Source organism: Bison bison, unplaced genomic scaffold, assembly GCF_000754665.1.
Source record: "Bison bison bison isolate TAMUID 2011002044 unplaced genomic scaffold, Bison_UMD1.0 scf7180017864390, whole genome shotgun sequence".
Classification (NCBI taxonomy): Eukaryota; Metazoa; Chordata; class Mammalia; order Artiodactyla; family Bovidae; genus Bison; species Bison bison.
The window spans coordinates 8,636,217-8,659,043 of NW_011494962.1; the positions used below are offsets into that span (position 1 = coordinate 8,636,217).

At 35.9% G+C, this 22,827-nt stretch overlaps 1 protein-coding gene across 1 annotated transcript in view; it reads left to right on the top strand.

Annotated features, from left to right (window-relative positions):
- Positions 1–986: 986 nt before the first annotated feature.
- Positions 987–22,827, top strand: part of PIK3C2G (phosphatidylinositol-4-phosphate 3-kinase, catalytic subunit type 2 gamma) — a 306,650-nt gene continuing 284,809 nt past the window's right edge. Inside the window, exon 1 of the mRNA XM_010858753.1 lies at positions 987–1,600. The gene's annotated coding sequence lies outside the window, so the exon portion shown is untranslated. The remainder of the gene's footprint in view (positions 1,601–22,827) is intronic.

Sequence of the window (22,827 nt, forward strand, 5' to 3'; positions counted from 1 at the left end):
TTTTCCATCTGATTTTATTTTGACTTAAAAGTTCTACTCAAAAAGGGTTAGCATTATGTAAAGGAAATAGATGGTGTTGAAGGGCATATTCACAGAGGAAACAAAGCACAAGGTACATCTTGGTACCCTTTTCCTGTTAATAAATAACCAATATCAAACTGTGTTAACCTTAATCTTTCAGTTTTGCCAAGATTAGACTGTCCAAACAGCTGGACTTTTCAAATCAGTCCAGATCTCTTGGCTTTTCCTCCAAAATTCATGTCTACCATAAAAAAGAGATTTATAGGTATAAATATTTCCAATTTTTCAAGGATTTGTTTTCTTAAAAATTAGCAGTATATTTTAGGATTTACTTTAAAGAGAAAGTAAATGTTGAGTATAAATGTACTGAGTAAAAATCACTACATGTAAAGTGGTTTTTAAGTCTCTCTACCTCTCCAGAGTCCCAAAGTTTAGAATTGCAATCTAGGCTATTATTAAAAAATAAAAATGAAAACATTTCCCTGTATCACCACCCTCTATTTCCACTTAAGCTTCTACTCTGTCTTTAACCTCGCACAACCTGTGTTACTCTATAAGGAAAAGAATGCAAGAGGGATGTACAATTTTGTGACTTTCATTCTTCTAAATATCTTTTCATCAGGTTTTCTAATGTGAATGTAATTTTTAATTTTCTGTTGTCTATGATCCATTCAAGATATCAATCTTAGAAAAACACTAATATAAAATTAAAAGGATAAAAGAGAAAAGGATGAGGATCCTATAATATATTTTAGTTCCTAAAACTTTCCTCAATAAAGCAAACATACTCCTGACTAGACCTAGTTCCTGGATCCCACTAGATATGTTATGTGTTGACTCCAAATCTCCACACATTGTTCATTTTAAATAGCAATAAACCAAAAAAAAAAAAAAAAAAAAAAAAAAAAGAAAGAAAGAAAACAACTATCCACATCTGCTTTCTGGCTAACTTTGTAAATATTCTTTTCTATTTCTTTTTCTTTCAAACATGATTAGATAATAAAATTATTTTTAAGTTGGAAATTTACTTTGGATCCTGAGGTTGAATTAAAAAAAGGAACATATTAAATCTTAATTTTAAAAAAACTTGACAGTTAATCTCATAGAATGCTTAGAGTAACATTTTCAAGGGCTCAACTCTGTTTCTGGGAATTGAAACCACCAGTGCCTCCGTCCCCATCCACTCCCACATTCAAATGCAGGATCACATGAGGGGAAATACTTTGAGGGGAAATAGGTTCACCTTATACACTTTTTTTCAAATAAGTACTTTGTTTGCATATTGCTATTTAATGTCTTCTGGCACAAATTCTGTTCAGCACGGAGAAGCTAATTCATTGTTAAGTGTTTGGCTTAAATCCTGTATTCATTATGTAAACTCTTTTTTTTTTCCACATAACCCTCCAAGGTTTGATGAAAAATAGATTCCTAAACATGTTCAACCTGTCAAACAGGAATAAAAGGTTCCAGTGGAAGCATAATGCTCCCTTGAAATAGGAGTGTTGTAGCTTGTTTGAGTGTATTTCACTCTTGGACAGAAATGAGATCATGTTTCATTTCAGGAAGATATATGTTTCAGGTAAGAGACTGAAACAAATCAACTTTCTATAGTTAACCGAATACATAGGAGAATATTTGAATTCAAATGTACTGTTAAAGACAAGTAGCTCTTTAACTATATTGTGAAATTAAATGGTAGATGAGTTTCAATTCTGAGTAGGTTTGTAAATATTCTCCAGAAGATATAGATCTTTCCTGAAAAACTGCACCTTGATGATCTCTTCTCTCCCTCTCTCCTTCCTTTTCTCCCTCTCTCCGAATGACCCCATAAATGGCGCTGATACAATTTCTTTTGTTTCATCTCTTACCTGCTCAATTTCATGTCTGTCAAAGTCTTGAGCCAATTTCGGTCACGTCTGCTGGTAGATTCCTTCCTTGTGCACGTTTTCTTCAGTGTATTGAATCAGTGTCTGTGGTCTATAGACTGTGTGCTGATGATGACAGCGTAAAGAAACTCTTAATGAGGGGTGGATATTCTTAACATGTGGGCTCCAAATTAACAAGAGTTCCTGCTGCAGGAAGCAGCTGTTTTGTTTCTGTTCTGTCACTCCATGCTGGCTCCTACCCTGTTCTATTTATGTATTGGTAGCTCACTGAAGGCTGATATGAACATGGTATAGTAACAAGTTATTCCCTCACATTCTTATCTGGCAATTATATTTCTGATACTTGAGTCTGATGATAGAAATGATATATCCCACTTAAAAATCATAATATGCATGTGATAGTGTTAAAATGCATTGTCGAATTGCAATATTGTATATCAAATAACAGAGAGAGGTTCAAGAGCATGTTGCCTACATTATAAATAACATCATCTATGTCATTAATCTGGAGAAAGAAATGATAACCCACTCCAGTATTTCACAGATAGAGGAGCCCGGCAGGCTCTAGTCCACAGGGTAACAAAGAGTCAGACACAATTGAGCATGCACATGCCACACACACATCATTAATAATATCAAGAGCTTGGATTTGAACCAAGGTTTTCTTACTCAATCTCAGGGGCTCTTTCCATGGCATGTGACTTAACTTCATACATGTGTACCTGCCATTTGTACTATGTAGAAGGCAAGTCTGTGGAATGAGCCATAAGGAAAGAACATCATCTTGACTGATCTGGAAAAACAATGACATAGCTTCATCTGCTTCCTATGGAAAAGGACCATAGTAAGTAGGTGAGTTCACAGATGGAATTAACAAGCTCATATGTTGCCAGGGTGAAACTTCAGTCCCTGGTTTCATGGGTTTTTTTGTCTGTCAGAGCTGATATTCTTTGGTCATAAGGAAGTCTTCTTCAAGGAAGCAAAAAAGCAGTATAATTCTCTTGGAGCTTAGAAAAACTGATGCAATAGTCATTTTCTATCTAGAAAAGTACAGTATTGTATTTCTAACAATTATTACCTTTTTCTTTAAATGTATGATCTGATAAAGTGATACATAGGTAATCATAGCAGAAATGAACCACTATAATTATTTATGCATAAATCAATTATAACTATCATAAATCAATTATAAGCCATTAGCCATTAGTAATGCAGGAGACTTAAGATATGCAGGTTCAGTCTCTATGTCAGGAAGATCCCCTGGGGAAGGAAATGGCAACCCACTCCAATATTCTTGCCTGGAGAATTCCCATGAACTACAGTCTATGGGCTCACACAGAGTCAGACAACTGAAGCAATGTAGCACACGCATAGCCATTAGCAATAGTCCTTTTATGACACTTTTCCATTTCAAGTTATTATCATTTATTTTTTTTTGTTGGATGGAATATTTTCAAGAATTATTTAGAGCTGCAGAATAAGCATGATGTGTATCTCTGAAATTCTCTTACACAAAATACTTCTTTTCTTGACAACTTTATTTCATATTTCTAAATGTCTTCCAACTTTATTGTGATTCTTTTTCTTGAGTTATTCAGAAATGCTTTTAAAATTAAAAATGTGAGTTCTTTTGTAAACTGTCTTTCTTTTAACTAATATTTAACTACTTCAGAGTCAGAAAGATTAGTCTATGTAATACTGGCTTTGAGTTATGTTAAAAGTAGCTGAATATATGGTCAATTCTTTTAACTAATATTTAACTACTTCAGAGTCAGAAAGATTAGTCTATGTAATACTGACTTTGAGTTATGTTAAAAGTAGTTGAATATATGGTCAGTTTTCAAAAGTTATACATGCTTTCTTTAAAAACCTAGCTATCTATATCTGTACTTCTTCCTGGATATTATAAGGAACATCTAAAATTTAGGTAACCCAATCCAAATTTATACAGTCTTGTGGTCTAGTGTTTAATTATATCTATTTTGATCTTCCCTGGTGGCTCAGATGGTAAAGACTCTTCCTGCATGCAGGGGACCCAGGTTTGATCCCTGGGTCGGGAAGATCCCCTGGAGAAGGCAATGGCAATCTACCCCAGTATTCTTGCCTGGAGAATTCCATGGTCAGAGGAGCCTGGTGCACTACATTAGATGGGGTCACAAAGTGTCGTACATGGCTCAGTGACTAACACTAGTGTTTAATTAGATCTATTTTGATCCCTGTATTAGAAATCACTACTATGTATACAACCAACTGTTAGTTTAGAATTATCCATATATTTACTACAATCTATATTCATCATTCCTTTCAGAAAACATGATCTTTTTTTTTTGCTGTATTTCTTGAAAGACATGCATATGTTCCTCATCCAATTTATTTTCCTGATCATACTAGCTTCCTGTTTTGTTGTGATATTTTTGCTTAGGTATCATTCTGATTACTTCTTACAAATGCACAACTTTGAATAGGAGTGATTTAAATATAATAATCTTTTTTCATGAAAAAAATGTATTCCCTTTTTCCCACTTTCTATTTATATAGGAACTCTGCAAGATGTTTACATTCTTTGTGCTTCCATTTCCTCTAAAATGAAGACAATAATAATGCCTACTCAAAAGACTCTCATAAAGCTCATATTTGTATGAGGATTAAAGGGGTTAAAAGTAGAGCACTTAGACTAATACCTAACACATTCTAAGTTAGCATTCTTCAATGTTTGCAAATGTAATTATTAAATTGCATTTTTCTTCCTATTCAGCATTTCCCAGAACGTATGCTAAAGGACTATTTTCCAGAAAATATTAATGAGTGTGACTGGAAGAGGTGTGGCCATGTCTGGGTTTTCATCCTCCTCTGAACAGGACATAAAGTTAGGTTTGTGTTTCAGTCTGCACTAACCCTAGTACTTCATCCTCTGTCTACCTCTGACCCCTGTGACCAAGACCCAAGCCTGGTCAATCTAATCCCTGCTTCAAATGTTTAACCTGATGCCATTTGCTATGCAGAAAGTACATGTCTCCAGGAAGCCTCTATCCATATTCCCCATCCTGGAGGAAAAGTTCATTTGCTTAGAAAACACAGAAGCCAATATACTGAGAGAACCAAGGGAGAGAAAGAGAGGCTTAGTTGTGACTGTCCTCAATTCACATCACATTCCCTTCTGTATTGACTTCTGCCACTGTGACCAAGAGTCTTGACCAGAACAAAACTGTGCTTGAAAAGTATCCTAAGTAGTTTCAAAAGCATTGCAAATTCTAGCCCTTTACTGAAAATTTAAAAAAGTGAACTATGCTCTTGTGTGTGCTCAGTCATGTCTGAATCTTTGTGACCCCATGGACTGTATGTAGCCTGCCAGGATCCTCTGTCCATGGGATTCTCCAGGCAAGAATACTGTAATGGGTTGCCACTCCCTACTCCAATACTATGCTATCACAAAAGCCTCTATATACCTCTATAAGAATTTTATTTTAAAATTTTATTTAAAGAAAAAAGCATCCCTACCTTAACATAATAGCATTTCTCAAACATATCTGGACATTTTTTCTGACAACTTCTTGTAACAAATGACAAACCTGAGTCATAGAGAATAAATGTGTGCTTCATAGTAGTTTTGAAACCACTGATACAAGAGTCTCATGATTCCACATTATAGATCTTTACTCCCTATAGAATTTATTTTACAATTGTAATCCATACTTAATGGTGCTAAATTCTTTTTTATTCAAATAATTAACCAGGTGTTCCTGCCCCATCTAATTAGAGACCCAACATTTCCTTCATGTCATCAATTTTAAATTAAAATTGATATATACCAGGTTTTGTTCATGCATTTTCCCTTCTGCTTCCTTTTTGCCTAAGTCTAAATCCATTTAATTTCTACATTGTTTTAATCATTGAATCTTTAAAAGGTGTATTATTTTTCAAATCTCACCAATGATTTTTCTATCTTTTGCTTTACTTGTACCAAAAGTACCATAGGATCAGCTTGTCAATTTCCTAATTAAGGGTTTTGAATTAATTTACAAATTCTTCCAAAGTTTATTTATATTTTTAAAATTTTAAACCTTCTCATGTTGAAATATTATGTCTCATATATACTAAGGAGTTAATATAGTCTTCATACATAAACACATAATCTATGCATAAAAATACTATTCTATTTTCTAGCAGTTATATCCTCATTGATCTTATTGCATTAAATAAAATTCCTAAAATAATTTGATATAAGGAATAATTATCCTATTCTTGATTTGAAAGAGAAAGCGTTTAAGTGTTTCTTCATTTAAAAAATTTGGCTGTTAGTGTGTGCAAAGTATTTTTTGCCTTTTTAAAGTATGTTCTTTTTATTCATAATACACCATTTAAAAAATCATGAATGGGTAAAGAAATTAAATCCAAAAAAGTTTTTTCTGCTACGATTTATTAATTATTTATTAGAAGACTCATTCTTGGAAAGATAAAAGGGAAAATCATATAAAATATAAATACAAGATTTAATAGGCTTCCCTGGTGTCTCAGACAGTAAAGAATCTGCCTGCAGTGCAGGAGATTTGGGTTCTATCCCTGGGTTGGAAAGATTACCTGCAGGAGGGCATGGCAACCCACTCCAGTATTCTTGCCTAGAGAATCCCAAGGACAGAGGAGCCTGGTGGGCTACAGTCCATGGGGTTGCAAAGAGTCGGACACGACTGAGAGACTAAGCACAGAAAAATATTAATAAATTGAGTTGGTTACAAAATCCCAGAATTATCTATTAATTGACCTTTTTAAAAATATACACACAACACATTTTATATATGCGTAAATGTCCACATTTATTTTAAGGTCTTTAGAAACTGCAGCAAGATTATCTTGATGCATTTTTGCTTTATGTTCTATTTTCCGATCCTGCTTCATTTTGTGTTTGTTTGTGTATTTCTGTGTTTGAGCAACATACTTGGAAAAACTTTTAACCTTTCTCTGATACTTTTTGTTTCTGTTGCAAAAACCACACAACTGAAAATTACATATTTTAAATGTAATATGTTTTGCTTTTTAATGATAATACGTTTATTTTTAATAATAATTTTTTATTTCACATATCTATACTTCTGTCATTAGAAATGCCACTGAACTTACTTGCCTCATTCTAGCTTTCATTCTTAATACATACTTTTCCTATTTTCCTTATTATAATGAAAATGCTATCAAATTTTTATTGTTCTGGTGGTTTGAAAATTATATACACTGCTCTTCAACTAATAATTCTGTGTGGCACATTACAGTTATATATGTGTACAAATAATTGTACATGAACTTATTATTTCTTAATCATTGGTGAAATGAAAATAGCATATTTTAATCTCCTTTCTTCTTTTAAGGCAGAAAGTTTAGCATGCCTTTCAGTTTTGAAATAAGTCTATGGTTTCTCACCTAACTTATTAATACCAAATAATTTCTGAGATTTATTTAAATCTCCAAATTTAATCTCTTATTACATTTAAAATTTTGTTTATAATTATTTAGACTAAGTCAACATTAACTGATCTTTACTATCTACTCTTAGGTCTCTAATCTTGAGTTTTTATTTTGATTACAATTTTGTCAACTAGTACACCTTTCTCCAGTACTCTTGCCTGGAAAATCTCATGGATGGAGGAGCCTGGTAGGCTGCGGTCCATGGGATTGCTAAGAGTCAGACACAACTGAGCGACCTCACTTTCACTTTTCATTTTCATGCATTGCGGAAGGAAATGGCAACCCACTCCAGTGTTCTTGCCTGGAGAATCCCAGGGATGGGGGAGCCTGGTGGGCTGCCGTCTCAGGGATCTCACAGAGTCAAACACGACTGAAGCGACTTAGCAGCAGCAGCAGCAGTACACCTTTTCCATTAGAAGTGTATAAAGATTTCTGAGCACTTACATACATGCAAATATATGTTTTAACTATTTTCACATATAAATGGCAAACTGAATGACATAAAACATAGTTACCCTCAACACTATGTAGCTGCTATTCCCTTGTTTTAGGACAGCTAGTGTTTAAAGGTGAAGTCTATGCCTGGATGGTTAGATAGCTTCACTAACTCATAACAGACATGAATCTGAGCAAACTCCAGCAGATAGTAAAGCACAAAGGAACACTGTAGGCTCCAGTCCATTGGGTTGGAAAGAGTCAGACATGACTTAGTGACTGAACAACAACAGCAGTGTCCAGATTAACTTTCTTCCCTCCTTCTCTTCCTTTTCCCCCTCCTCTTCCCCTTGTCGTTTAATAAGTTAAAATATTTTACATATATTCGCAGTTTTTCCTGGTTGTATGTGTGCCATATAAGTATTTAGGTTTGATATGCATATTCAGAGCTTTATTCAGTTCAGTTAGATTTTTTTTTTTGGCAATCTTCAATGTTACCTCTATTTCATCTCAATAATATGATGTTTGATATCTTTTCTCTGCCTTTTGCGATTGCAAGGGTACCTCTTATTCATTTCTATCACTAGCTCCTTTTCTTCTGTATTCATAGAGTGGTTCTCAAAGTTTATCTCAAAATTTCATTTTCTTCTTTGTCATTCTGCTTTTAATGAATATTTTAAATGTTTGAATATCTAGTTTCTTTGCATGTCAAGAGTTCATTGTTTTGTTTTTAACATATCTCTTTTTTCCATTTTCCTCCATATCTTTCTTCTTCATTTTATTGTTATATTACTTAAAATTTTATTTTTATCTTATTTCATTTAACACATTTCTTAATTTTATAAAAAACAAAAAAGCTTACATTTTTATAAAATTTACTTAGGGATATTATAGCATATGGCTCAGTGGTCAAAAATCAGCCTCCAGTGCAGGAGACGTGGGTTTGATCCCTAGGTTGGGAAAATCTCTTGGTGGAGGAAACGGCTACTCACTCCAGTCCTCTTGCCTAGAGAATACCAGGAATAGAGGAGCCTGGTGGGCGCTTGATCCTTGGGTTGAGAAGATACCCTGGAGGAGGAAATGGCAACCCACTCCAGTATTCTTGCCCAGAGAATCCCAGGGATAGAGGAATCTGGCAGGGTACAGTCCATAGGGTCACAAAGAGTCAGACATGACTGAAGTGACTTAGCATGGCATGGCATTGTAGCATATATTTTTCAAAAATAACTTATCCTCTAGTCTCTTGTTTGTTAGTCATTTTACTTCTAGCAGAATATTTTCATATCTTCTTTGTCGATTTTTTTCCAGTTACTCATCCTTGAGGAATAAAGATTCTTTCCACTGATTACTCATAAATAATGTTTGTAAAAACTCTCTTTGTTTTCTTGGTTGCTGTTAGAACACGTTTCTCAGATTTTCAACTATAGAAATGGTAAGTGTGAACAGACTTAGTTTAACTACTGGTCTCTGGCAGTCACTTGATTTCTCTAAATTCTGGACTTCATCAATCTTGCTATCAGGATTGACTACTTTGAGAAGGTAAGCATTTTTCTAGGTAATTCTAATCAATATATATATAGTTCTTATACCAGAAGTGGTCCTACCTTTGTACTTTCTTATGACACTCTCTTTGCTCATATTCTCAGATTCAGCAAACCAAATGCTTAACCACTGTAGACTCTGATTATTTTGTATTACTACAAATTTTAGCCTTAGAAAGCATGTAGAAAGGAGGTTGGTAAAGTGGTCCTGAGTACAGATACTCTTTTTTTGGTCAGTTTGGGAGAGTTGTTCAGACTCTGAATCTCCAAGTCAGGCAGCACTAGGGAAATTGGTCGTTTCTTTCCCATTAGTTAGACTGGTAGATTTATTCTCCTTCAGATAATAAAGCAAGCCATATTCTAAAGATAATTAAGAAAGTGCCAGTCAATTTTTTCCCTTCTACTTCAGATTGATCTACTTGGTCTCACATATGGTGAAAATCTGGGTAACCAAGTGAAGGGTTGCCAGTCTTTGTTGCTGGTAATGCTGTTCGATGAATAGACTTTGTCTTTTTAGTTTTAAAAATATTTGATTAATTTTTTAAGTCACACACTACCAGCCAGATGCCACCCTAAAGAAAGTCAACTGGACTGATTTTTTAAATTTCTACATTCTTTCTTAGATTATTTTCCATTATAGGTTATTATGAGTTATTGAATATAGTTCCCTGTGCTATACAGTTGGTCCTTGTTTATCTATTTTATATATAGTATGTGTGTGTGTGTGTGTATATATATATATATATAGTGTGTGTCCATCACCTTCCTCCCCCTTTGGTAACCATAAATTTGTTTTCTATGTCTGTGAGTCTATTTCTGCTTTGTAACTAAATTCATTTGTATCAAGTTTTTTTTATTCCATATATAAGTGATGTCATGTGATTTGTCTTCTTCTGTCTCACTTACTTCACTTAGTATGAAAATCTTTAGATCCATCTATGTTGCTGGAGATAGTATCATTTTATTCTTTTTCATGGCTGAGTGAGAAGACTCTTCAGAGTCCCTTGGCCTGCAAGGAGATCCAACCAGTCCATTCTAAACGAGATCAGCTCTGGGATTTCTTTGGAAGGAATGATGCTAAAGCTGAAACTCCAGTACTTTGGCCACCTCATGCGAAGAGTTGACTCATTGGAAAAGACTCTGATGCTGGGAGGGATTGGGGGCAGGAGGAGAAGGGGACGACAGAGGATGAGATGGCTAGATGGCATCACTGACTCAATGGACGTGAGTCTGAGTGAACTCCGGGAGTTGGTGATGGACAGGGAGGCCTGTTGTGCTGCGATTCGTGGGGTCGAAAAGAGTCGGACATGACTGAACGACTGAAATGAACTGAACTGAACTGAACTGAATATCCCTTTGGGGCTTCCCTAGTGATTCAGCAGTAAAGAATCTCCCTGCCAATGTAGGAGATGGGGATGTGAGTTTGATACCTTAGTTGGGAAGATCCCATGGAGAAGGAAATGACAACCCACTCTGGTATTCTTGCTTGGGAAATGTCATGGACAGAGTGGTTTGACAGGCTATATGCCACAGGGTCTCAAAGAGTTGGACACAATTTAGTGACTAAACAACAATATTCCTTTGTGTGCATGTATGCATACACACACCACATTTTCTTGATCCATTCCTCTCTTGATGGACACTTAGGCTGCTTCCATGTCCTGGCTATTTTAAATTGTGTGGCTATGAACACTGGGGTGCCTGTATCTTTTCAAGTTAGAGTTTTTGTCTTTTTCTGGATATATGTCCATTACTTGGATGACTGGATCATATGGTAACTCAATTTTTAGTTTTTTAAGGAACTTCCATATTGGTCTCCATAGAGGCTGTACCACAGATATATGTTTTAAATGATTAAAATAAAATATGGTTATTTTAACCATATGTATATATTAACATATATCTCAGAGGAATGCCTCATGTTATAGCTCTCTGTTGTGAATGGCACAATAAACAAGTCCTTAGAAGCATTAAAGGTAACAATATATTTATATTATCATATTATTATTGGTTTCTCCTACACTTGGCTTATAAAACATTTCTGAGATCTTTCTCTTAACTATTATTCAAATAAAATTCATCATGTGCTTTGCCGTGCTTAGTCGTTCAATCGTGTTTGACTCTTTGTGGCCCCATGGACTGTAGCCCACCAGGCTCCTCTGTTCATGGGAATCTTCAGGCAAGAATACTGGAGTGGGTTGCCATTTCCTTCTCCAATGCATCTTCCCATCCCAAGGATTGAACCCAGGTCCCCTGCATTGCAGGTGGGTTCTTTACAGTCTGAGCCACCACAGAAGCAAAAATTCATCATATCAATAATTTTGTCAAAGATTCAGTTAAAATTTAGTTTTCTTACATCTTGTGCTAATGATTACTAAGTATCAGTAGGTAGAAATCTCTTCAGTATCTATGATATTTTGAATATTTAATTCACCTGGAAGTTTAATTTACCCACTGAAAAACACAGACACGGTTCTAGCTATTAGAACAGTTGATGGGTACCACATGGTATGCATCCCTCCTCCTCCCCTTCTGCTGCATTCACACAGACTGCAGTAATGGAGCATCATTGCTTCCCGAGTTTTGTTCAGTCTCACAATTTTCAAACCATGTCCTGAAAAGCCACTACCATGTGATGAGATTTTATTTATGAGATAAAACTATTTACTGCTTCAGTTTCAAGTCCTTATTAGGGTTCCCCCAAAGAAGAAACTGTTATTGACTTGTTTCTGCTACTTTCCATTCACAGCCAAAAGAAAAACCATTTGCATATATAGAAAAAAATATAAATTATATTAGTATATAATAATGAAGCTTAAGCTAGATGAGACAGCAAATATCATAATTTTTGCTTTTTTATACTTAAAATATTAAAAAACCTAGATTCAGGTTTAGGAAAAGGCAAAATAGAAAAAACTTATTTATTGGAGGTTATCGTAGAATAGATATTTGCTGTAGGTTCATCAAACATGCTTAGCCCCTAGAATGGCCCTAAGGACTATTGTTGTTTTCCAAGAAAATATTAATATTTAAGGATTAAGTTCATGGGTCAGGTAAAACTTACAGTAGTCCAAATTATTTGGACCAAGATTCTGTGAAATGTGGCCTAATTATATGTGGCTCCCAGGTAGTTTCCCTGGCGGCTTTAACAGTAAAGAGTCTGCCTGCAATGCAAGAGTCCTGGGTTTGATCCCTGGGTTAGGAAGATCCCCTGGAGAAGGAAATGGCAACCACTCCAGGATTCTTGCCTGGAGAATCCCATGGACAGAGGCACTTGGTGAGCCCCAGTCCATGGGATCGCAAACAGTCAGACACGACTGACTGACTAACATTTCAGTTTCATTTTTTCATTTAGATGTGGCTCTGATGGTAAAGAATCTGCCTGCAATGTAGGAGACCCGGGTTCTATCCCTGTGTCAGGAAGACCCCCTGGAGAAGGGAATGGCTACTGACTCCAGGATTCTTGCCTGGAAAATACCATGGACAGAGGTGCCTGGCGGGCTATAGTCCATGGGGTCACAAAGAGTCTGACAGGACTGAGCGACCAACACTTTCACTTTCATACAACTGTTTATACTTTAGTTCTAAATAGTCTGAAAGAACAGAGAACAATCTATTGTTGGTATTTTATGATGAAAATATATAATGTTTTATATAGGTGGCTAGTGTGACTCAGAAACTGACCTTCAAAACCTTATTTGATTTTAATTAAAATGTAAATTAAAAAAAAAAAGAAAATATATAATGTTCCATAAATACAAATCCCTTTAAAGAATGGTTTTGTATTCTAAACATGTAACTTCAATATGCTTCAAGTTCTTTACTAAAAACATAGCAGTATTTGCCATTATTAAAAAAAATATTCATGATACTCCAATTAAAAAATAAATTTTAAAAATTAAATTAAAAATTTAAATTTAAAAATTTAATTAAAATTAAATTAAACAGATAATTTTAAGAACTGTGCTGTTTTTCATCATTCAGTCATGTCTGATTCCTTGAGATCCCATATAGCCTGCCAGGCTCCTCTGTCTCTGGTGGTTTTCAAGGCAAGAATACTGGAGTGGGTTGCCATGCCCTCTTCCAGGGACTCTTCCCAACCCATGGATCAAACACAGGTCTTCTTCATTGCAGGCAGATTCTTTACCATCTGAACCACCAGAGAAGCCAAATTTTAAGAACTGGAGTTGAATAATTAACTAATGTTTTGTATTCCATAATCCCTCAAAGTAAGAGGAGTAACAGAAATCCATATGTATAAAATATGTAGTGAGAGGTATTTCTTTGGTTGAGATTTAATCTGTGCAAGATGCACTGTTGATTTCTTAGCCTCTTCACTTCCTTTTCCAAAAAGTAACCCTGGCTCTCCAAGTACTCTGCTTCTTTGCAGTTCTGTGGAAGTTGTTCATTCTCCCATGGCCATTGTATCAAGAAGAGGAGATAAGTACAACCAGGATCCCGTAACATTTTGCTCTCCTACTAATGTCCCTTCTCTTACTGCCATCCCCTGACCTTGTTTTTCCACATCCATTAAAGACTTTTGCTCCTAATTGCAGCTGGTTCAGCATCTTCATTTTGCATTCTAACTACAGGCTGTCCAGAGAACTTCAATTTCCTCCATCATTTCTCTTTCTAGTAAAAGAATATCTGTGCTTCTTCTGGTCTCCTGGCAACACAGTAAGGAACTTCATTCCCCAGGCTTCCTTGCAGATATATATTGAGGCCAATGAAAGTGAGCAGAAGGGTTATGTGCAACTTCATAATAAGGTTCCTGAAAGGAAGTCACTTGCCTTTCACTGCTTTCTCTCTTATCAGGATCAAAAGTGGAGAAAATGAAGTGACAGTGGCTTACAGTTCCTCTTCCTACCTTCCAGACTATTCTGTACCTTATCTTTTTAGATTCATTTATTAAATATTGGTTTCCCCCCACAATGGGATTCCATTCTCAGATTCATTTATAGCTATTTTAGTCCTCAACTGCTCCTTAGACAAGGCTCATGGGTCCAGCTACAAAATTTATCTCCTGAATTGAAGATTACATATGCAAATACTTATTCAGCATCTTCACTTAGATTTGTACAAGTCCTCAAGTTCCATATGGCCAATAAATCTGGGTACCCATTCCTTTTTTAAAATGTATGATATTACCAACTACATAAACTAAATATTTAGCTTAATGTACTATTATAAATAAATTGAACAACCTTCTGACTACCCTATATGTCAAGAAATAAGCATTTTTTGCCACCCCAAAAACCTCTCCAACCCCTCTTACAATACCCTTCCTTCCCCAAGAAAAACAGCTCTTCTGATGTCACATCTGTACTTTTCTACATAGTTTCATCATTGAAATGTGTATCCCTAAAGTTTATGGCTTTGTTTTACAGTCTCTATTCCTTTGGAGGGGTGCAGGAATGGGCTTTTACAGTCTTTTTAAATTGATGTATTTCATCTCTGTTTTTTGTCTTCTAATTTATTTGCAGAAGAATCTAGCTTAATTTTCTATATCAGTTTCCATCCTGATTTAGTTCTATCATGTACCCTTGTCCATGGTCACTGGATCTAGAAGCATACGTAGATCGATTAAGATTAGATTTTGTTGGCAAGACTTCATGGTAGTTTTGAACTCTTAAAGAGAGCACAAAATGCTAGCTACTCCTCTTTTTGTGACATTAGCAGCCACCAATGCTAGATGCCTAGATTTTATAATTCATGACTTACTGTAAAATATTGATAACCTGGCTTCATCATTCTTTCTTCACTTATCTTTTGCAGTACTTGTACAAAGAGAAACTTTGCCTCATTTATTACTTAGATCACTTCATATTATTCATAACATTTTTTATTATTTCAAATCCTTTCATATTATTACTTAGATCATTTCACATAAAAAAGGACAAAACATGTTTTATTGTGTAGTTTATTAGTCCTGTGTCGTACAAAGGCAATCAATTCGTTGTAGGTATGAATGTGTATCATTATGAATTCGTGCATCTAACATGTTTGATATGTTTTCATCCATTTCAGTTTATTATACTTTTTGGACAATGTAAGCCTTTTCAAGTTAGCTCTCAACTTCAATTGGTGCATCCTTATATTCTGTGACAACCTCCTTATTAAAACTAGAATAATAGGATTTTCTAGGCTCATGTTTGGAGAAGGCGATGGCAACCCACTCCAGTACTCTTGCCTGGAAAATCCCATGGATGGAGGAGCCTGGTAGGCTCTAGTCCATGGGGTCGCTAAGAGTTGGACACGACTGAAGCGACCTAGCAGCAGCAACAGCAGGCTCATGTTGCATTACATGCCCTTTTCTCAAAGACAGGTGGTACTTCAAGTAGCTTTGTTTCTTTTCATAGAAAGTGGTATTTTTATATCACAGCCTGGATGGTAGAGATGCTCACTGCTGTTAGGATGGGCTTTATTTCTAGACTTTTCCAATGAAGAAAACTATAGATAAATAAATGTGATTTCTTTTGAAAAAAAAAATCTGATGAGTTCATTCTGATGCTTTCAGTTATAATTCTATACTTCTGAGAATACTGCTTGTTTTACCAAGCGTTACACACAAAGTATTATAAGGATAATGATTCTAACAGTCACCATGTGGTTAATAAAAACTCTTCCAAAAACGTGTACATGTTCTCTTCATTTTTCCTACCTTTTACTAAAGTTGAATTCTATCTACATTTTCAGTGCAGCCATACTAAACTGCCTCCTATATCCCTCATCTATCTGAGTTCTTCAAGATACTATGTGTATATTTAATGCTCATCAGTAGTCTCAACGTTGATGTATCTCCATCTTTTTGATTAATCTGAAGTTTATTCTTCAGTAGCTTATAAATAAATAGTCCATAAAAACAATACTCCCTAAGCTCTCATGTGACCATGACAGTTAGAGGAATTTTAATTTGGAAATCAGTTAAGTGAAGACATATTTTTGGTTCCCAATTTCTTTCCTTGTATCTCTTAAACAGAAGAGTCAATTATCCACTTGGCATAGGTGTTCCTGCCATAAAACCTGATGACAATTCTCTTTCCATTTATGTTACAAGACTATGTTAGTCTTTCTCATGCTCTAACACACTCTGTTCCAACAGAGTATCTTTTCACATCTTCATTTTTCTTCCATCTTTCATCTTTCTTTTGTATTTCATAGTTTCTTTTATCCCCTCTTTCCTATTCTTATTTTTCTTTCTTCCTATTTTTCTTCTTGACTTTTTAAAGATAATAGTCTCTGTCTGGAAAACCAAGGACCTCCTCTTCCTTTTGCCAAACCTGTCTGGAAAACTGCTCCTTTTTTTCTCTTAGTTTAGGAATCATCTCTTCCTGAAACCTTTCTCAATCCACTTTGATAAATTGCAACTGTCTTTTCCTAATGTTGTTACTTAAAATTTAATGTAAAGTATTTCTCTGGAAACCAAGTAAATTATTGACAGAACCCTCTAATTTACTCATTCATTACTAATAGAACACTCAAGGTTGTTGTTTAGTCACTCAGTTGTGTCTGACTCTTTTGCAACCCCATGGATTATAGCCCTGCAGGCTCCTCTGCTCATGGGACTTCCTAGGTAAGAATAACTGGAGTGAGTTGTCATTTCCTTCTCCAGAGGATCTTCCTGACCCAGGGATCAAACCCGTGCCTCTTGTATTGGCCAAACATTCAATAACAGAGACTTAAATAAGGGATGGGGATCTACGTATTAGTTGCAAAAGCAGGCAAAGAAAACAGCAGCCACTACTGCTTAAATCACATAAAATTTCTTAGTCCTAATTTTTTCAGAATAGATTTGTCTAATAGGCGAAACACTGCTAGTTCTTCCCAAATACCACTTGGCTGTATTTATGGAGCCCCTTCAGTTCAGTTCAGTGACTGAGTGTCGTATTTCAAGGGTTAACCGGATTGGGTCTGAAGATTTCCTCCCTTCAGGGTTGGTGTCATATTCCCTGACTCTCTCTGTCCTGCCCTGAAACAGGCTTCATTCCCACTAGGTAATTTCCCCCAAAGCTGTTACTCAGAGCTGGAGGCTGACTTTCCATTGTCATGTTTATTCTTAAGACACACTCAGAGGAATTGAATGAATTACTGCTTCAACTGCTTTATCATGTTTGAGGCTAAAACCTTAACAATACTTAGGAATTGAAGTATTCTTGAAACCAGTGCTCAGTGACCTGAACAAAACATACCCAATATATAAACCTTAAATATATCCTTTATGAATTTTACTTCTGCACTTTCTAAAGCAAAATAATCTTAATGATGTTCTATATGAAATTTCACAAAACAAAATGAAGACTTTGTCTATTAAAGCCATTCTCATACATCTGTATTATAAATTTATGTCTGTGAAACACTTGAGGGCAAGAGCTGTGCTTTATCTTTTTTATATTCCCAGTGCTTTGCACAGTACTTGACACAATGTATTTTAAAACACATACTGAATAAATAAATGTGCAAATGAGTAAATAGAGGTGTGAATAAATGAATTGATATTTTCAAGTCAATATCCCTTAAAAATAAGCATAAGTGACAGCTTCAAATTTTCCACATAAAAGTGCTTGAGGCAGTCTAATAGGAAGTGTCTTCTATAGGATTATACATTAATAAGAAAATGTCAATTATTCACATAAAAAGGCACCTGATAGAGACTCCTTGGAAATTAATGTTTTTCCTAAGTATTTCCTGTCTGTGCTTACATGAAAATAATCAGAGCTCGTGAAAATAGTATGTTCACCTTACCACTCAATTACAAATTGGAAATGGAAAAAGTAAGGTAATGCAAATTTTATACATAATATGCTTTAATTATATATATCATTAAATTATATACAAATAGTTAGAGTCTTCTCTGTATTTATTCAGAAAATTGAGCTGAGAAAGATCATATTTATGTCTATCTAAAATAGTGTCTGTATGACATATAAAATTGGCTCATAAGATGGAGAGATGGGAATTTCAGACCATGCGGCCAACTCAGACTTTTCTCAGAACCCAGGTTTGCTGCTACAGATAATGTGGACTTGCCCTCCACCTTGCTGAAATACAGATGGCTTAGCTTGGTTATGCTTTGACATGCCTTATGCTGGCACAATCTTTATCTCCTAAGACATGAATACGTATTTTAAAAACTGCTAAATTTTCAACACGTTACAACTTGCTATCTGAAACAAAAATCATGTTCCTTCAATGTCATAATTTACTCCCTCCACCCTCTTCTCATCTTGTCCCTGCAGATATAGTGATTCAGTAATGCAGCCAGAACTTTTTGGATCAAAAACAGACAATTTTCAGAAAAGTTCTTTGTTCTTTTGTAAAATAAACATCTTTTTGTTCCCATTCTGAACACTGGGGCTATTTGGATGATATTTGCATCTTAGGAGATTTACAGAGTGGAAGCTGCTCGTAGGGGCTGCCCTTTCTCTGAGACGTACCCAGGTTTTGCCTTTACTTGTTCTTTGAGGGCAATTGAGCATTTAGTCTTCAATAAAAACAGATCTCTTGAAAGTCAAACTGAATAGGAAGTTATAAGCTATTGAAGAATACTAATTTGTCATTATTAACACTTTTGAACTTCCCTGTTTGAATTTAGCTGGACTTACCACCAAAGACTGGGGAAACGTTTTTGTGTGGTCTGCTATCCTTCTTCAAGTCCCTGATTTTCCAATCCATTCATTAATCACATTCCAGTTTTCATGTTGTATCGATTTTCTGTTGCCAATGTAACAAATGATCACAAACTTAAGTGACTTAAAACCACACAAATTATCATACAATGTTATAGGTAGGAAATACAATGCAAGTATCCCCGTGCAAAAATCAAGGTGTTATAAGGGATGTGCTTCCTTCTGGAGGCATCTGGGGGAAATCCATTCCCTTCCCCTTTCTAGCTTCTAGAGGCTGCTCACATTGCTTGGCTCATGGACCCCTTACTATATCTTCAAAGCCAATAAAATCAGGTTTAGTCCTTCCTGAGTATCACTCTGACCTCTTCTTCCTTTAAGTATCCTTGTGATTGTATGTGTGTGTGTGTGAGGGTGTGTGTGTGTGCACACACTCAGTCCCTCAGTCATGTCTGACTCTTTGCAACCCCATGGACTGTAGCCCAACAGGCTTCTCTATCCATGGGATTTCCCAGGCAAGAATACTGGAGTGGGTTGCCATTTCCTCCTCCAGGGGATCTTCCCAATCCACGGATTGAACCTGGGTATCCTGCATTGGCAGGCAGATTCCTTACCACTGTGCCAAGTGGTAAGCCCTCTTGTGATTGTACTGATCCTATTCAGGTAATTTCCTAATTTAAGGTCAGATGATTAGGAAACTTACCTACATTTAGAGCCTTGATTCTTCTTCATCGTGTAACCTAACATATTCACATGTTCCAGGGATTAAGATATGGAAATGCTGGAGGAGGGGGGCATTATTTTACCTACCACAGAGTTTTTTCCTATAATTAGACAGAGTGTTATTTAAATCAGGAACCAACAGCCATGTCATCCCTATTATGACATATTTGATGCCATGTAGTATATATATATATATAATAGGGCTTCCCAGGTGGCGCAGTGGTAAAAAATCCACCTGCTAACATGGACATGCGGGTTTGATCCCTGGGTTAGAAAGATCCCCTGGAATAGGAAATGGCAATCCACTCCAGTATTGTTTCCTCGAAAATTCCATGGACAGAGGAGTCTGGCAGGCTACAGTCCATGGGGTTGCAATGAATTGGACACGACTGAGCAATTGAACATGCATGCTAGCACATAGTATGTATAATTCTCAAAGTCAAGGTATATGACTTTTAGTTATTTTATGCATTACTTCCTAATGCAGACTGCATATATTTACCAGGTGGCACTCAATCACATTTTTATTTATTTTTAAACTAAGATATAGTCTATCTTCTGGACTGTCATGGTAAAGAGGAGACATAAAATTATTAGGAATTTCTTAAAATCACCAAATTTAATATTATAAAAGTGGATCTGGATGTGGTTTCTGTTTTATTACCTTTTCAATACAAATAAGTATTTATCATTCTCCTTTATCTCACTATAATGAGATTTTTTTCAAAGAGGGCCTCTCACTCATTTCAAGTTTCAGTGCTGTGAGAAATGGATGGAAAATATTATTATTAATAAAAATGTTTACGTTTCCAACTCTTTTCAGCAAAGATAGTTTGAATTAAGTTAATGCTGTCTTTCAGTGCCTAAATTCCGGCATGCTCCAGATGTTACATTAGTATGCAATTATCACTCACTTGCTTCTTTTTAATTCCCATTTAAAACAAATCTATGAACACAAACTCTTAGACATTGGGTAAGTTGATTCACCTTTCTGTGCCTCAGTTTTCGCATTTGTTAAATGGCAGTAATAATATCACAGGTTGAGAGGATATGTTAATTCATATAAACAAAGCAGTCTATTGAGTACTGCGCTAGACTGGGTGCTCAAAAGATGTTCAGAATCATTATTATTAATAACACCCAGGTGGTACAGCTTACCTGAATCTTTAATTTCAGCATTATACCACTGATATTTCATTTAAAGACTTCCCCTGTGGCTCTAGAAAAAAATTTAAAATAATTAAAAAACACTCAGTTCATTTGAAATACCCCAAAATTTAAAAAGTCAACATGATATAGCCATATTTACCACATTTAAGCTAAGACAAGACACAGCAGGCTAGACTATGGAAGACTAGAACAGGATATTAACTACGGTTGTCAGAGGAAAGTCACACTTGCTGGAAAATTCTGACTTCCATGACAGAGACAGAAGAGAGTGTATCAGTTCAGTTCAGTTCACTCAGTTGTGTCCGACTCTTTGCAACCCATGGATTGCAGCATGCCAGATCTCCCTGTCCATTGCCAACTCCTGGAGTTTACCCAAACTCACGTCCATTGAGTCAGTGATGCCATCCAACCATCTCATCCTCTGTCATCCCCTTCTCCTCTCACGTTCAAACTTTCCCAGCATCAGGGTCTTTTCAAATTAGTTAGTTCTTCCCATCAGGTGGCCAAAGTATCGGAGTTTCAGCTTCAGCATCAATCCTTCCAATGAATATTCAGGACTGATTTCTCTTACGATGGACTGGTTGGATCTCCTTGGCAATCCAAGGGGCTCTCAAAAGTCTTCAGCACCACAGTTCAAAAGCATCAATTCTTTGGCGCTCAGCTTTCTTTATAGTCTACCTCTCACATACATACATGACTACTGGAAAAATGATAACTTTGACTAGATGGATCTTGTTGGCAAAGTTATTTCTCTGCTTTTCAATATGCTGCCTAGGTTGGTCATGTCTTTTCTTCCAAGGAGTAAGTGTCTTTTAATTTCATGGCTGCAATCACCATCTGCAGTGATTTTGGAGCCCCCAAAATAAAGTCTGCCAATGTTTCCAGTTTCTCCATCTATTAGCCATGAAGTTATGGGACCGGATGCCATGATCATAGTTTTCTGCATGTTGGGTTTTAAGCCAACTTTTTCACTCTCCTCTTTCACCTTCATCAAGAGGCTCTTTAGTTCTTCATTTTCTGCCATAAGGGTGGTGTCATCTGCATATCTGAGGTTATTGATATTTCTCCCAGCAATCTTGATTGTAGCTTGTACTTCATCCAGCCCAGTGTTTCTCATGATGTACTCTGCATAGAAGTTAAATAAGCAGGGTGACAATATATAGCCTTGACGTACTCCTTTTCCTATTTGGAAGCAGTCTGTTGTTCCATGTCCAGTTCTAACTGTTGCTTCCTGACCTGCATAAAGATTTCTCAGGAGGCAGGTCAGGTGGTCTGGTATTCCCATCTCTTTCAGAATTTTCCACAGTTTGTTGTGATCCACAAAGTCAAAACTTTGGCATAGTCAATAAAGTAGAAGTAAATATTTTTCTGGAACTCTCTTGCTTTTTCAATGATCCAATGGATGTTGGCAATTTGATCTCTGGTTCCTCTACCTTTTCTAAATCCAGCCTGAACATCTGGAAGTTCACAGTGCATGTACTGTTGAAGCCTGGCTTGGAGAAATTTGGGCATTACTTTACTAGAGTGTGAAATCAGTGCAATTGTGCAGTAGTTTGAGCATTCTTTGGCATTGCCTTTCTTTGGGATTGGAACGGAAACTGACCTTTTCTAGTCCCGTGGCCACTGTTGAGTTTTCCAAATTTGCAGGCCTATTGAGTGCAGCACTTTCACAGCATCATCTTTTAGGATTTGAAATAGCTCAACTGGAATTCCATCTCCTCCACTAGCTTTGTTTGTAGTATGCTTCCTAAGGCCCACTTAACTTCACATTCCAGGATGTCCTGCTCTAGGTGAATGATCACACCATTGTGATTATCTGGGTCATGAAGATCTTTTTTGTATAGTTCTTCCTTGTATTCTTGCTACCTCTTCTTAATATCTTCTGTTTTTGTTAGTGTATAATTTGCTTTAATAAAACATACCTTTCACTACTACTGTGGAAATGAAAAAAATGGCAATTTCTGCAAAAGGGAT